Below are 17,726 nucleotides of genomic sequence, written 5' to 3' on the forward strand. Positions count from 1 at the left end.
GGGGGTGAACAGGACTGGCTTGTTGCGCTCGGGACAGCAACGGGGACGCTTTGGGTTGTTTGAGACCGTTAGGGTTTGTCCGGCAACGAAGATAGCTAGCTAGATCGATTGCATCTGGGTAGTTAGATAACAGTGGGACTAGGGGTGTAGGAGGGCTGGCCATATGTTCCAGGAATGGTTTAAAGAGCTGTGATGCCCGAAACGACATTGTAAATCCTAACAAGAAGCTGGGATGCCCAAAGAGGACTAATTAATGCCAGAACCAGTGATTAATTACCGTGACTGTGGGAACAGGTACAACGCGATGAAGAGCGTGTGCTTTCTTTGTGGACGACTCAGCACGGCTGATTCCTTTCCCTAGACCCCGGGATGGGGTCTTGTTTCATGGAACTGGGGAAGTGTTTTATATTTTAATTCTTTCATGTGTGTGTGTGTGTGTGCGTGTGTATGTGTGAGTGTGAGTATTAGACGTTGTACGGACATTATAATTCGTGTGAGCTGAACTGGGGACGTGCTGATTTTTCCACTTGAATAACTGATTGCTGTGTGATCACGTTTTCTATTGTGCCGTGCTGGCCTGAGGATAACCACTAGAGTGCAGTGGAGTGACGTTTTGGGAGTTTCACTTGTGTATCGCCGTTTTGTCCTAGTGATCGTACCGAGTAAATGTTTGTTGAACTTCAAATGCTGTTTTACATAATGGTTATATTTTCCTAAATGAAATTGTCAATAAAGTAATATTTTTCCATTAAAGCTGGTGGTGTGATGTACCCTCTTTCCTCCATATAATCCAGTTAGACCTCTTTAAATAACTTAACAGAGGTTTATTACAATATGTTCCAGGCAAAAATTGTAGGTCTGTTGTATATAAAAGTTTTTATCACATTTCTGGCAAAATATGTTCTTGTGCAATGTAGTTACAGGGTAATTTTGACATCTGTGGGTTGTAAATTAAACTTATATGCACATATATATATATGTGGCAGGTCAATGAAATTTATCCTGCCTGCAGGTGGCTGATTAATTAATTTGAGCTTGTCCTATCAGTGAACTGTAGTAGCGCATATAAACCAGCTGGTTAGAGTGTTTGGTGTCACGAGGCACCGCCCCTTCCCGTGTCGTCATTCAGGGCGACATGCAAGTTATCACGGCTGGCATTCGGCTGTAATTTATTGTCTTATAGAGACTTTATGGATGCATTTTCTTTTCCGATCCCTCCAAAAGAATATGCAATCATTTTTGATGCTATTCCCTCTGGTATTAGAATGCTACTTCAATCCAGTCCTAAAGGCCCTTCTTGTTCTCCTCCATCATTAGACTCCTCCAACCTCTATATAGATGACTGTCTCCTTATAAGTAATGAATTCACCAACAAGAAAATCAGATCAATCCTTCGGAAACCTTGTGCTTCTGTTCCCCCTTGTATCAGTTTTTGGAATAATAAATTCGAAAATATCGATTGGAAAAGATTGGTCTCTAAAAAAAGAGTTCTTGATTACCAACAAAGTTGTTGAGGTTTCCCTCAAGATTGTTCATAAATGTTACCCTTGTAACTATCGTTTGTCTAAATTTCATATGGGTATCAAAGAGGAATGCTCTTTCTGTCTGTGTTACCCTGAAACTATTGATCATATTTTTTGGGAGTGCTTGTATACAAGGATCTTCTGGCTTGATTTTTCGATCTATGTGAATATAAACATCTCCGAAGATTTTTCTTTAACTTTAAAAAAAGTTTATTTTGGGGTCCCCAAAGTCCAAAGTGATATTTCTAATAGAGAATTTGTTATTAATCTGCTTCTTTTCCTAGCAAAGTTTTTTATCCACAAATGTAAGTTTATCGATAGAAAACCTCTTTTTTGTATCTTTCTTAAGGACTTTAACCAATATATGATATCTCTTGAACACTCAACAAGTCCTTTGGCTATAAATACACAGCTACTGTCACGATCCACACCCAGAAACACAGGAGAAGATCCAAATGCAGTAAATGTGTCTTTATTTGAGGGAAATCCGTTACTCACAATCCAGTCCAGGCAGAGGTCATAACCAGGGTAGCAATCAAACAAACAGAAACAAAACAACGGGCAGAAACAGAACTCAGAAGTGGCGTGATAATTACAAGGACTCCGTGACACATACTAAAACAGACAGGGTATATATACACAGGGAATAGACAATGATAATGGGGAAATGGCTGAGTGCAATGATCAGTGATAAGGAAACAGCCGAGTGCAATAAGAAGACAAGGATCGTGGGAAATGTAGTTCAATAGTGTGATGGACACCGTGGGGAAGGAGGACATCTAGTGGTGACCCAAGGAACATGAACCAGACACTGTGACAGCTACAATGTGTCAAGTTTAAGCTATTGAATTCCTCGTAACCTCTTGTTTGTATTGTCATTTTGTTTATATGTATTTTTTGCAAGTACTTGTACTTAATATGTTATCTCTTTCTACAATGTCTGCCTGTATGTGTACTAGTACTGAAATCTATAATAAAAAAAATAAAATAAAAAAAATAAAAATAAAAAAAAACGGCTGGCATTCGGCTGAGGTTGTAGCCTACCCTGGATGGTCAAAGCATGGGTGTTGATGCTTCCCGCCAGTAATGTTTAGTTATCGCCGATGTGTATGCTTGCTGTCCATCTGATAGACGAGATGAGTTTTCAGCCCACATGCGTGTTTGTTGCCTGACTGAGTTGGTTCCCAGAGATCGCACTTATAAGGTATGTGTTTTAAATGTTTGCCTGGGTTAAATGGCGATCTGTTGAGAGAAACTCGATTTTATTAATTGTTAGCAGTTAAATCACAGAGTTTCTGAATGTTTATTTTTTAACTTAATAGATGCAATAAGGACCGATTGGTCGCGTCTGCACCACCGATTAGTTTCCGTGCGGTTGACTGCGTGGGACTACTTCCGGAGGCGTTGCTGCTTTGCTGCTTTTGTTTTTGTTTTGCTCCATTTGTTCTGCTGTGGACAAAGGACTGAAATCGCTGTCCTTTGTGTTAATTTTAGTGTGTGTGCAGCCCTGTGAGCCCTTTATTTCAGGGATGTTTCTGTGTCTTGTGTGACACCAGGAAAGTTTCCTTTTTCATTTGTATTAGTTTTTATTTTGTATTTTGACTCAGAATGTAACATGGTAAACTTAAAACTGTGAATATCTCTACTTCAATTTCTGTCTCTTGGAGTGACAATTCTGAGTGTGTTTCAACAAGTGACAATTCTGAGTGTGATTCAACAGTGACAATTCTGAGTGTGTTTCAACAGTGACAATTCTGAGTGTGTTTCAACAGTGACAATTCTGAGTGTGTTTCAACAGTGACAATTCTGAGTGTGATTCAACAGTGACAATTCTGAGTGTGATTCAACAGTGACAATTCTGAGTGTGTTTCAACAGTGACAATTCTGAGTGTGTTTCAACAGTGACAATTCTGAGTGTGTTTCAACAGTGACAATTCTGAGTGTGTTTCAACAGTGACAATTCTGAGTGTGATTCAACAGTGACAATTCTGAGTGTGTTTCAACAGTGACAATTCTGAGTGTGATTCAACAGTGACAATTCTGAGTGTGTTTCAACAGTGACAATTCTGAGTGTGTTTCAACAGTGACAATTCTGAGTGTGTTTCAACAGTGACAATTCTGAGTGTGATTCAACAGTGACAATTCTGAGTGTGTTTCAACAGTGACAATTCTGAGTGTGATTCAACAGTGACAATTCTGAGTGTGTTTCAACAGTGACAATTCTGAGTGTGTTTCAACAGTGACAATTCTGAGTGTGTTTCAACAGTGACAATTCTGAGTGTGTTTCAACAGTGACAATTCTGAGTGTGATTCAACAGTGACAATTCTGAGTGTGTTTCAACAGTGACAATTCTGAGTGTGATTCAACAGTGACAATTCTGAGTGTGTTTCAACAGTGACAATTCTGAGTGTGTTTCAACAGTGACAATTCTGAGTGTGTTTCAACAGTGACAATTCTGAGTGTGTTTCAACAGTGACAATTCTGAGTGTGTTTCAACAGTGACAATTCTGAGTGTGTTTCAACAGTGACAATTCTGAGTGTGTTTCAACAGTGACAATTCTGAGTGTGTTTCAACAGTGACAATTCTGAGTGTGTTTCAACAGTGACAATTCTGAGTGTGATTCAACAGTGACAATTCTGAGTGTGTTTCAACAGTGACAATTCTGAGTGTGTTTCAACAGTGACAATTCTGAGTGTGTTTCAACAGTGACAATTCTGAGTGTGTTTCAACAGTGACAATTCTGAGTGTGATTCAACAGTGACAATTCTGAGTGTGATTCAACAGTGACAATTCTGAGTGTGTTTCAACAGTGACAATTCTGAGTGTGATTCAACAGTGACAATTCTGAGTGTGTTTCAACAGTGACAATTCTGAGTGTGTTTCAACAGTGACAATTCTGAGTGTGTTTCAACAGTGACAATTCTGAGTGTGTTTCAACAGTGACAATTCTGAGTGTGATTCAACAGTGACAATTCTGAGTGTGTTTCAACAGTGACAATTCTGAGTGTGATTCAACAGTGACAATTCTGAGTGTGATTCAACAGTGACAATTCTGAGTGTGTTTCAACAGTGACAATTCTGAGTGTGTTTCAACAGTGACAATTCTGAGTGTGATTCAACAGTGACAATTCTGAGTGTGTTTCAACAGTGACAATTCTGAGTGTGTTTCAACAGTGACAATTCTGAGTGTGATTCAACAGTGACAATTCTGAGTGTGATTCAACAGTGACAATTCTGAGTGTGTTTCAACAGTGACAATTCTGAGTGTGTTTCAACAGTGACAATTCTGAGTGTGTTTCAACAGTGACAATTCTGAGTGTGTTTCAACAGTGACAATTCTGAGTGTGTTTCAACAGTGACATTTCTGTTCCAGGAGCTGAGTGCACAAAGCAGGGGCGGATTGTTGGTGGTGGTCTCCCTCACGAGTGTTGTGTGCTGAGTGGCGTGAGTGTATATGCACAGGTGTACGCCAAAAGGTGACTTGTTGTGGAGGCCTTAAGTGCCCTTATCCACTGCTCTGCCTCGGCTCCTGTCCCGCTGACTCAGGTCGCTCCATGTGTGTTTGTTGAACCACAAAATTGTCTACATTGAGTGCTGTTGATGTATGTGCATTTTTATATTGATTATTTTTCTATAATAAAACAAGGCCACATTTACACATAGCCGGGTATTTAGAGAAACGAATATTTCTCCCCCTCCGTTTTCAATAATAACATCGTGCACACAACCCGCATAAATACGCCGTCGAGCGCCTTTATAACTATGCTAAACCTATGGGCGGCAGTGTAGGGAGAAGGATAAAGCCATGCAAGCCAATCAGAATCCTCAGAATCGACAAGAGAGAACCTAAAACCCCGTTTCTCCCAGTTGACACGGCAACATATAACCGGCGTTTTCAGAAATCTCCACTTTGGCCGGAGTTTTTAGAAATGATCGTTTTCTGGGATAAAAACGGCGTTTTCGTGTAAATGACAGGCCAAAACGCAGAGAAATATCTGCGTTTTCCCATCGTGTAAACGGGGCCCAAATTTTATATTTTTGTACCCACGTCTTCTGCCGTCTTACTGTGGACGAACCTGTGTTTCCTTAAATAACAAACTATATTTTATTGTCCCTGGCAAGATTCCAGGGTGGCGTAGTCGTTAGCAGAGATCATTTATGCTTAAAACCATTCCACCTATGCTCGTGCCGCTACATATATATATATATATATATATATGGCTATATTTACATTTATTGGCTTTTCTTACTAAACTACTTAACATTAAGCCAAAAAAAAATAGTTTCTGCTATGATTTTAATTTAGAACGTACCATGTATTACCTTATTACATTGCATTGCAATGACACTTAAATGTCAGGGCAAATATACTGTGTAATTAAAACTTTTTTTTTTTTTTTTTTTTTTTTAATAAGAGTACCTTTCTCTGTAATTACTGTGCAAATAGTGTTTCGTATTGTAAGTAGTATTTGTTACCCGTGGTAAGTTATAAGTTATATATATAAGTTTAATTTACAATCCACAGATGTCAAATTTACCCTGTAACTACATTGCACAAGAACATATTTTGCCAGAAATGTGATAAAAACTTTTATATACATTTATTCATTTAGCTGACGCTTTTATCCAAAGCGACTTACAAATGAGAGCAATAGAAGCAATTAAACTAACAGTAGGACAACAGTATGTAAGTGCTATGACCCTTCGCAGTTCAATCTAACGCAGGATTTTTTTTTTTTTTTTTTTTTTTTTTTTTATATATAAAGATAGAATAGTGGAGAAATAAACAACAGACGTACAAGTTTTGCCTGGAATATATTAACAGAATAGGTACCTGTTAGTTTTAAAAATAATTACATCATAAATAATTTGCTTGTATATCTGCTTGTTACCCCTTTATTTTTTATTTATTTATTTATTTGATATGGACATTAACAACAGCATTGGACGCACCAGATACATTGTTTTTTTTAGTGTTATAGCAAGACTGCTAATTTGCAACACTTGTCCATAGGAGGCTACGTATTTCATAAAACATAACAATGCAATATACAAAACATAGTGCAAAACAATACAATGTTTAAAAAATATAAACAATACACACACTCTAAAAACTAATTCAGAGGACCTTTAGTCATTACTTAAATATACATATTGTTGTGAAATAAAAAATCAAGTTCTGAGATACAGTTAGACTTTTTACTTGTAATTGTTATTTTATTGAGCTTGGATGACACACAAATTATGCCTATTGATTCAATATACTATCATGACTTGTCAGAGTTTAACATTTTCAGTCAATCCAAAATAATTTAATTTTAAGTTCTGCTAATGTAAAATACAATTTGATGACGTGTAAACGGCCCACAGTTTCCGCGCGCATGCATGTTCAATGCCAGACGACGAGTGGGACCACACAGTTGAAACTCAATCTGGTGAATGGTTAGTAATTTTATGTTTAATTACACATTTGCATTCGCTCAGGATTCTGTTGGTGATAGCCTACTGTATAGTAACCGAATACCGAAATCTCGAAGTCCTTATTCTGAAATCTGAAACGCTAATAACGCGTCAAATTCGCGCCTGCCGCGTCTTATTTGACGCTTGAACATTTTGAATGCATTCGCGCGTCCAAAGCGAAATGGACGCCTATAAAAAGCAAGCGTTTAGTATGGAGCGAAATTGACGCGCGTCCGCGTTCTTCTGGGAGAGGCAAGTGCTGCGGGAAATTTAAAAATACTACTGTTATTGTGTCACGAAATGTAGTTTTAAGAGTTGTTCAGTCGAGAATGTAGTTGTTTAAAGCTCAAATCTGTGGTTTATTTATAAAGATAGCGCCTATTTAAAACATTTGATCGGACGTTTTCGGGTTGTGTGAGACCCAGGGGATCACCGGGTGCTCGAGCCCATGTAAGCCGCCTGGAACAGCCTTTACCTCGGCTAGTCCTCCTGACGTCTGCCGCTGGTAAACGACTCGAGAAATGTTTAAATTCACAATATATAGCTTCTGTTCTATTATATGAAACATATCATTTAAAGGACATTAATGACTCGTTATAACGTATGTCAAACGACTTCTTTAATTATGTTAATATTATTATATATTAATATTATAGTTCATTTAAATGTTTTGATAGGGAAATATATTAAAAGATGAATGTTACATGTATGTTTAAAAGAGAAATATATTACAATTTAAAAATGGTGCTAAAAAGATAAATAGTGATTGGAAAGCTGTTTAAAAATATACATAATTCCTTATAAAAGTCAGTCATTTCATTTGTGTTATTTAAAATTAGGGCTGGTCCGAATACCATTTTTGAGCTTCGAAGCTTCGGTAGGAAAAAACTTCTTCACCTAACTTAAAACATTATGTTGGATCAACTTAATTACTTGCATTCATGTTGAAAATTATTAAGTTCATGTTACTTAGAAATGCGTTTTATTGTGGACTAAAAGGTAATTCACCATACTCAAAACATCGCTTTGAATTAATGTAATTATGCCAGCAGTCTTAACTTAAAAATTCTAGTGGAAAACGTTAACATATTTTTTTTTGTTGACCCAATGTTTTATTTTTTAGAGTGCATCATCAATATTCATTTCATACAGCATTACCATGTGTGCAGATTTGCCTTGACTTCAGCCATTGTTTCAGACCTCTGTCAAAGCTAATCATGTCTGTCTGCAGTTTTAAGTCAGTGGGCAGAGAGTTCCATAGTCTCGATCCATTATAGGAGAAACTGGACTGACCAAAAGATTTAGTAAATCTAGGAAGAACACAGTCCCCACTGACTGAGGCTCTGGTGGAGGGTCTGAGTGAGCCCTGACGTCTAATAATGAGAGCTGAAAACAGCGGCGACACCTGATTGTTCAAACATTTAAAAACCAGTTTCAGAGTACTAAAATGTATAAAGTTTTCGAAAGTAAAAAGATTATGTCTACTAATGATGTCACAGTTATGCGATTTCATAGGTTTTCTGGCATGTACCTTGACTGCCTGCTTGTACACTGAGACAGCCGGCTTGAGTGTGGACGCAGATGTTTGTGACCAGGATGTGATGCAGTAAGACAGATGTGATAAAATCATTGAATGCATGTATAACATGGCGGCCTGATAAGACAGATCCCTCCTAATAAAACGAAAACAATTCAAATTGGTTTTGACCTTTTTACAGACATATTTGACTTGACTTTGAAATTTAAGGTTGTTGTCAAGAATAATTCCAAGATATTTGGTCACTTTTACTTCTTGAATAGTTTCATTATTTATGCTTACTTCAAAAAGTCTGTCAGAGGGTCTTGTTTTAATTGAAAAACAGACAGCAACAGTTTTCTTCACGTTTAAGGTTAGATGGGAAGACTCTAACCATTTAGAGATGTCTACTAAGGCAAGTGTCAACTGCTGCGCTGCCAAAGCTGGTGTTTTTGCAGATAGATGGATGACTGTATCATCTGCGTACAGCTGGCAGTTGGCACCCTTGCAGCTATCAGGGAAGTCATTGATGTACATTGTGAACAACAGTGGCCCCAGTACAGATCCCTGAGGAACCCCCATGTTATTAGGGCATCACCCCATTAACCTTAACACACTGTTGCCTTCCCTCCAGATATGATTGTAACCAGGTCAGAGAACTCGGTGATATTTTGAATGGCTGGAGTTTGTTAATTAGCACCTTGTGATCCACAGTGTCAAAGGCCTTTTTTAGGTCTAGAAATACAGCACCAACTACCTGCCCCTTGTCTAGAGGCCCCTTGATTTTCTCTATCAAGTAACAATTAGCTGTTTCGGTGCTGTAATTGCGCCTGAAACCAAACTGTTGAGGATGCAGCAGCTGGTTTGACTCAAGATGTTCAATGAGTTGTTCTGCAATTACCTTCTCCAAGATTTTAGACACAACAGGTAGAATTGCAATAGGCCTGTAATTGTTTGGTGTGTCCTTTCCTTCTGACTTGTGGATTGGTGTTAACCAATTATTACCTAAACTTAACATATTGTTCCCTTATACCTACACAGAAGTACACTATAATTACAGAAACGTACATTGTAATTTCGGTTTACTTACGAAGTTCTTTGCAGGTTGTATATCTGGTTGTACCCATTTATTACCCAAAACTAAACATATTGTTCCCTTATACCTACACAGAAGTACACTATAATTACAGAAACGTACACCGTAATTTCGGTTTACTTACGCAGTTGTTTGCGGGTCAGAATATAAAGTGTTACCTTAATTTCTTTAAAAAGGGGTCCAGACACTTCCAGTCTGTTGTGAGCGCACGGAATGAGAATTTGCTCGGTTTTTGTCTGTTTTTAATTTTAATTTAATAACTAATAAAAGCCCCATTCTCCTGTATTATTGAGTCATCACTCATCTCCTCACACAACCTTGACAGGACCATTATACTAAAGTGCTAACAGATATTTTACTAGAGAAGCCTTCCTGCAAAACCAGACCAACCTGTAATACATTCAAATGTCTATTGTTGAGTTTTGAGGTCATGTTCCTAATAAGGGTTAGTTTGGTGATGTAGAAATAGAAGGTTATAACCCTTTTAACCCTTAAAACCAGTGCCTTATAATGCAAAGAGCATGATAAAATACCTATGTCCTTATATCTGTTCTGAGTCAAAGATTGTGTTGTATTTTTCCCATCCTGCATGAATTAAGCACTGTTACTATAGGAATCAATTCATCTTAAAACAAGACATTCAAAAGACATAAATCTCCTACTTATGTATTTATTTATTATTGCATAATACTATTGATGTACATGTTTTAAAACAAAGAGAAATATAAGCAATATAAAATGAGTCCAAAATAGACCCACAAAATATAGGCTATTTAATATAGGTGTCATGATCCTGGTTCTCTCTCTCTCTCTCTCTCTCTCTCATTCACACATTCACACACACCCTCCGGTTACACACACACATACACTCACTTTGACTCAGCTGTTCCTCATTTCCTGTTGCCATCCCGCTCATCCATTCCACACCTGTCCCCTCTTTCTCTCTGATTAGCTTCTCTACTTCTAGTTCTCTTCTTCCCTTTGTTCTCTGCCAGATTATTAACATTGAATACGTATGGGTGTGTTCTCTCAAACACCAAAGTCTTGTCCTGTCCTGTCCTGACCATCTCGTCTACCTCTTCCACCTAAAGTATTTATGCTCTGCCCAGCTCATCTGCTGCTGAATAGTGCTGGGCAGATCGAGGCTTCGAAACAATCCGACACCCGTCTCAACGTGTGTGTCAACCCGTCAACAATATGTGAAGCTTGTAACCTGTAATCTCCTCACTGTGCATAATGTTATTTTGGTCCTGCAAAATGAATATTAATAAAATAAATCAAGCCACAATGTCTCACTTTTTAGAGATTTTTATTAAAAAAGATTAATTTCTCTGCTGTGGAAGGACTTAGCCTACTTCTGTTTTTTACAGATAATTTCTCCAGCCTTTGAAAAAATCCTCTCACAAGGGACACTTGTTGCTGGCACGCAAAGATATGTTTTAGCTAGGACACACACATGAGGAAAGATTACTGCTCTCTCTTTCCAGTAAGTTAGTGGATCATGAGTTCTGGGCAAATACGCATCGTTGAGGTATTTTTTCACTTCCACTGTGGCATCAGCTGTAGCATTGTGTATCATCTGGGTTTGATGGATACGGGAATCAACAAGTTCCCATAAACTGTCCTGTGTTTCTACTGGTGATGATGATGATGATGATGATGGGTCTGATGTTGACATTTCTTAGCCTGGCAAGCCAGACTTACATCAAGATGTTTAGTCTGGCAACTCTCCATAGACGCGGCTCAATCCGAGCGGCGGGATAAACGGTTGTCTCTCAAAATCCCTCCGCACGCAATAGGATAGCGCTACAACCAACCAGAGCAACGAAGGAGGAGACGTAGTCGAGCGGCAAAGATCCGGTCCAGCAAAACTCTGAACAATTCTTCCTGTTTTAAGAATGACTTCAGTGCCGTTCTTTCTCTTTTCTTAATGAAAAACTGAACTCCAAGTCCTCCAGAGTCGCGGCCAAAGCCGATTCGAAAGACCGCTGTTCTCCATCCGCAGCCGCCATTCTTTGTTTTCAAGTAGCAGTCGTCGCAACTCTGTCGTCATATGTTAAGCCCGCCGCCGCCTACTGCTGATGCTGGTGCTGGTGCTGGTGCTGATTCTGATGCTGATGCTGATGCTGGTGCTGGTGCTGATGCTGGTGCTGGTGCTGGTGCTGATGCTGGTGCTGGTGCTGATGCTGGTGCTGATGCTGGTGCTGGTGCTGATGCTGGTGCTGGTGCTGATGCTGGTGCTGATGCTGATGCTGATGCTGGTGCTGGTGCTGATGCTGGTGCTGGTGCTGATGCTGATGCTGGTGCTGGTGCTGCTGATGCTGATGGTGCTGATGCATGGTGCTGGTGCTGCTGATGCTGATGGTGCTGATGCTGATGCTGATGCTGCTGATACTGGTGCTGATGCTGATGCTGGTGCTGGTGCTGATGCTGGTGCTGGTGCTGATGCTGGTGCTGGTGCTGCTGATGCTGATGGTGCTGATGCTGATGCTGGTGCTGCTGGTGCTGGTGCTGATGCTGGTGCTGGTGCTGCTGGTGCTGATGCTGATGCTGATGCTGCTGATGCTGCGGGTGCTGATGCTGGTGTTGGTGCTGATGCTGCTGGTGGTGCTGATGCTAATGCTGGTGCTGGTGTTGGTGCTGATGCTGCTGGTGGTGCTGATGCTAATGCTGGTGCTGGTGTTGGTGCTGATGCTGCTGGTGGTGCGGGTGCCGGTGCTGATGCTGCGGGTGCTGATGCTGGTGGTGCAGGTGCTGGTGCTGATGCTGATGCTGGTGTTGGTGCTGATGCTGCTGGTGGTGCTGATGCTAATGCTGGTGCTGGTGTTGGTGCTGATGCTGCTGGTGGTGCGGGTGCCGGTGCGGTTGCGGGTGCTGGTGCTGATGCTAATGCTGGTGCTGGTGTTGGTGCTGATGCTGCTGGTGGTGCTGATGCTAATGCTGGTGCTGGTGTTGGTGCTGATGCTGCTGGTGGTGCTGATGCTAATGCTGGTGCTGGTGTTGGTGCTGATGCTGCTGGTGGTGCGGGTGCCGGTGCTGATGCTGCGGGTGCTGATGCTGGTGGTGCAGGTGCTGGTGCTGATGCTGATGCTGGTGTTGGTGCTGATGCTGCTGGTGGTGCTGATGCTAATGCTGGTGCTGGTGTTGGTGCTGATGCTGCTGGTGGTGCGGGTGCCGGTGCTGATGCTGCGGGTGCTGATGCTGGTGGTGCAGGTGCTGGTGCTGATGCTGGTGCTGCTGATGTTGCTGGTGGTGCTGGTGCTGCTGATGCTGGTGCTGCTGATGCTGCTGGTGGTAAGGGTGCTAGTGCTGGTGCTGATGCTGGTGCTGCTGATGTTGCTGGTGGTAAGGGTGCTGCTGATGCTGGTGCTGCTGATGCTGCTGGTGGTAAGGGTGCTAGTGCTGGTGCTGATGCTGATGCTGGTGCTGCTGATGTTGCTGGTGGTGCTGGTGCTGCTGGTGGTGCGGGTGCTGGTGCTGATGCTGGTGCTGCATATGCTGGTGCTGCTGATGCTGCTGGTGGTAAGGGTGCTGGTGCTGGTGCTGATGCTAATGCTGGTGCTGCTGATGTTGCTGGTGGTGCTGGTGGTGCGGGTGCTGGTGCTGATGCTGATGCTGGTGCTGGTGCTGATGCTGGTGCTGGTGCTGCTGATGCTGCTGGTGGTGCGGGTACTGATGCTGCGGGTGCTGATGCTGCGGGTGCTGATGCTGGCTCTGGTGCTGCTGATGCTGCTGGTGGTGCTGGTGCTGATGCTGGTGCTGCTGCTGGTGGTGCTGGTGCTGATGCTGGTGCTGGTGATGTTGCTGGTGGTGCTGGTGGTGATGCTGCTGATGCTGGTTCTGATGCTGGTGCTGCTGATGCTGGGGCTGCTGATGCTGGTGCTGCTGATGCTGGTGCTGCTGATGCTGGTGCTGCTGATGCTGGTACTGATGCTGGTGCTGCTGATGCTGCTGATGCTGGTGCTGCTGATGCTGGTGCTGCTGATGCTGGGGCTGATGCTGGTACTGATGCTGGTGCTGCTGATGCTGGGGCTGATGCTTATTTTGTTCATTTATTAAATTGCAATTTAATAAATTTAGCTGTCTGCTCCTTGCTCCCTGAAACAATTAGTAAACTAAATATTATTAAACACAAGTTTTGCCTCAAACCACCTTACAAATGAAGCCACGCAATTGTGACAAAGGAGTTAAGTTTACGAGAAAAAAAAAAAACTTGTGGCTAGGAAATGCAAAGTTTATTGAATATATGGAACAACAGATTGACATATTTCGAAATGAATACTTCAGAAACATCAGCTAGTACTAGGTGGGAAGCATTTAAAGCATTTATTAGAGGTCAAATAATTAGTTACACTAAAACAAATGTTTAAATAAATAATGCATTTTAGTCAACAAGGTGTACTCCCACCATCTTTAAGATGTGCACTGATTATACTCCTTCTTAAACCCAACAAATTAAAAATAAAGTGTGAATCCTATCATCCAATTTCATTACTAAACTCTGATACAAAGATACTTAGTAAAATATTGGCAAAAAGACTAGAAAACTTCTTAGCAAATATAGTGGACCGTGATCAGAATGGATTTGTGAAAGGCCATCAGGGATCTCACAACGTACGGATATTGTGTCATATTTTACATTATAAAAAGGGTTCTCCAGAAACAGCAATTGTATCTTTAGATGCAGAGAAGGCCTTTGTTAGGGTGGAGTGGCCTTACCTCTGGGAGGGTCTACAAAGGTTTGGTTTCGGGGAAGTATTTTGCTCATGGATTAAGTTATTGTACACACACCCTACAGCAGAAGTTCTGACCAATGGAATAATTTCAAGGCCTTTCAAAGTAAATAGAGGCACCCGGCAGGGATGCTATCTATGACCACTTTTGTTCCTCTTGGTAATTGAACCACTTGCTATTGCAGTACGAGGTGAAAGCAACATTAGTGGAATTAGGATCGGCTCAATAATACACTGCATATCCCTTTATGCAGATGATGTTTTATTATTTCTTACAGAGCTCAGCCAATCTATTCCAGCTTTACTCAAATCTCATAAAAAGGTTCGGGAAATATTCTGGCTATAAGATAAATCAGTCTAAATCCTCTATTTTATTTCTTAATCAAGAGGAAAAGTCAAAATTATCATACTTGTTTTCCAGTCTTAACGTTACAGATTCATTTGCAAACTTAGGACTCCAGATTGTGGCAGATATAGAAAACATTACAGCATTGAACTACAATGCCCTAACAAATTAAATGACTGAATATGTAGATTGATAGTCAGGTTTACAAAATCTCATTAATTGGTTGCATTAATATATTAAAGATGAATACACTACCCAAACTAATTTATTATTTCCAAAATATCCCTTTGCCCCCACTTCTTTATTTTTCACCATCCTATAAAGAATGTTTATCCAGTTTATTTGGAATAATAAACACCCAAGAGTCCAGACATCTTTGCTTTACCTACCATACGATAGGGGAGGATTGAAATTCCCAAATATTCTATTGGGCATCCCAATTAAGAGCGATAATGTGACGACCCTTCGGGCGGCCAATGGTGGAGACGAACCTTTGGGCGGCCAATGGCGGACACGATGCGGAGATGACCCTTCGGGCGACCAATGGCAGAGACGACCCTTCGGGCTCGCTAGTTATGTTGCTAGCACCTGGGTGCTTTTAAATTGGTTATTAGAGACGAATTGCTTCTATTAGGGATGCACCGAAATGAACATTCTGGGCCGAAACTGAAAATTCTGGATGCACTTGGCCAAAAACCGAAACCGAAAATAACTTAAGGAATTCATAATTATTTATTTATTTATTTTTATCATTTGTTTTGTATCATTCTATTATTATGACTTTTAAATTAAATGCAATAATTTTACAGAATCTGAATTTTGACAAAAAACTACAAGCCAATAAAATAAAATAACACTTGTTATAAAAAAAGAAAGAAAAGATCTTCACGGAAAATGTGTTTGTGACTGATCTACAGTCTTCACGATAATGATTAAAGAATGAATTATAATGAAAAATAAGAACGTACTCTGTGATTTCATCGATACACTAAACAATCTGAGTTACCGTGAGCCTCCAATCATAAAAGCTGTGTGTGTTCAAGCTTATGTCTCTGACTGTCAAGTAGAGATTTACACATTAATCCTTTTGAGTGTTTTCAGTTTGTATTTGCACAAGTTGCTGTTATTTTATCAAGCTTTGATGGCAATGTATCATGACTTTATTGTTATATTAATGTCTAACTGTGAATATGTTACCAGATTAAGATTATTTTGACACACTACTTGATATTTGTGGAAGTGCCAAGGATTGTTCATATTTATGTCTAATTTGCACAATTTGTCATAGTTTCAGACTCGTACATTCATACTAACACAACTGCTCACAGACGAGACTGTTTGATGAATCCAGCGTATCATGAATAGTTTTGTGGATTGAACTCTTCGAGCTCTTACTCTCTAACCGAGTCAAGGCCGATCTCAGCAGTCCAGAGGCTTCAGACACTGAGGGCCCTATTTTAACGATCTGAAACGCAAGTGTCAAAGTGCAAAGCGCAAGTAACTTTGTGGGCGGATCCCGGCGCTGTTGCTATTTTCCCGGCGGGATAAATGACTCTTGCGCCCGACGCAAATCTAAAAGGGGTTGGTCTGAAGTAGCTTCATTATTCATAGGTGTGGTTTGGGCGTAACGTGAAATAAACCAATCAGAGCGTCCTCTCACATTCCCTTTAAGAGCCGGCGTGCTTGTTCCATGGCGGATCGCTATTATAACGGCGGATTTGCCGGCGCGCGCCAGGAGCAGTTCACAGCCGAGGAAACCGACGTTCTCGTCAGGGCTGTAAAACACAGAGAAGTGACATTGGGGATGATGGGAGAAACCCACCCAAATTAGCTTCGGTTAAACAGGCGTATAGTAAATGTGTAGCCTAATCTAGATTTTTTTTTTTTTTTTTATCTAGATAGATCTTTTTCACATCTTCACGGACACAACAATGATTTCCCTTGTGTGTTAATATTTTTCCTTGTAATAGTGTATGATTTGCAAAAATGAAAACTGCTGCATCTGTTTATATTAGAGAATCAAAGTGGATGCGCGTTAACATTATGGCCAAGCACGCGCCCTTAAAATACCATATCACTAACGCGCAACGCGCCACTGTCTTTAGACTGTTTTTTTCCTGGTCAGTGGCGGAATTGCTTTCTAAAACTGGAAAATAGCACCATGGAAGTTTTGCGCCGGAACACGCCTTCTCTTTGCACTGAACCGCCCCCGCGAGCGCAAGTTCATTCCCTAATTTACAGACGTGCGTCTGTGGAGGGAAAAGTCCGCTGTGCGCGGGTGCAGAATAGGAATGATACATGCGTCGGTGATCAAAGTCAATTGCGCTGGGTGCAAGATAGGGCCCTGACAGTGTTTCATTATAAACTGATGAATATGAACAAACCTCATCTCTCCATTAGTCCAGCTCTTCTGACTCATGTCAGAGAATAAAGTGTCCGACAGTGAAACTCATATTTGCATCATCAGGAGATTCTGTTCCTCTCAGAATAGAGCGGCTCCATCAGCAGATGTTCAGCGTCCTCACAGGAGCTTCATGTTACTGGAATACACTACACTCTCAGAAAATAAAGTACATAAGTGTACCTTTAGGGGTACAATAGCTTGTCACTGGGGCTGTACCCTCAAGGGTACAGTTTTTGTACCCTTGTGATTTGTACCTTAAGAGACATAATTGTACCTGTGGTGACAATTTTGTACCTTTATTTAACAGTACAAAAATGGACCCTTCAAAAAGGGTACAAAATTGGCTTTGACAGGGTACAATCGTTGACTGAGATATATTCTATATATATATATATATAATTTATTACACACACACAAGCTGAATTAAAATATGAATTTATTAAAATCTTGTCATTTTCACATTTCATTTGAAACACAATGTCTAACTGTGACAAATTATTGTCATTTTCACATTTCATTTTAAAACACAATGTCTAACTGTGACATAAATTATTGTTATTTTCACATTTCATTTGAAACACAATGTTTAACTGTGACATAAATTATTGTTATTTTCACATTTCATTTGAAACACAATGTTTAACTG

The sequence above is a fragment of the Phoxinus phoxinus genome (genome assembly GCF_949152265.1).
Source record: "Phoxinus phoxinus genome assembly, chromosome: 25".
NCBI classification, from domain to species: Eukaryota; Metazoa; Chordata; class Actinopteri; order Cypriniformes; family Leuciscidae; genus Phoxinus; species Phoxinus phoxinus.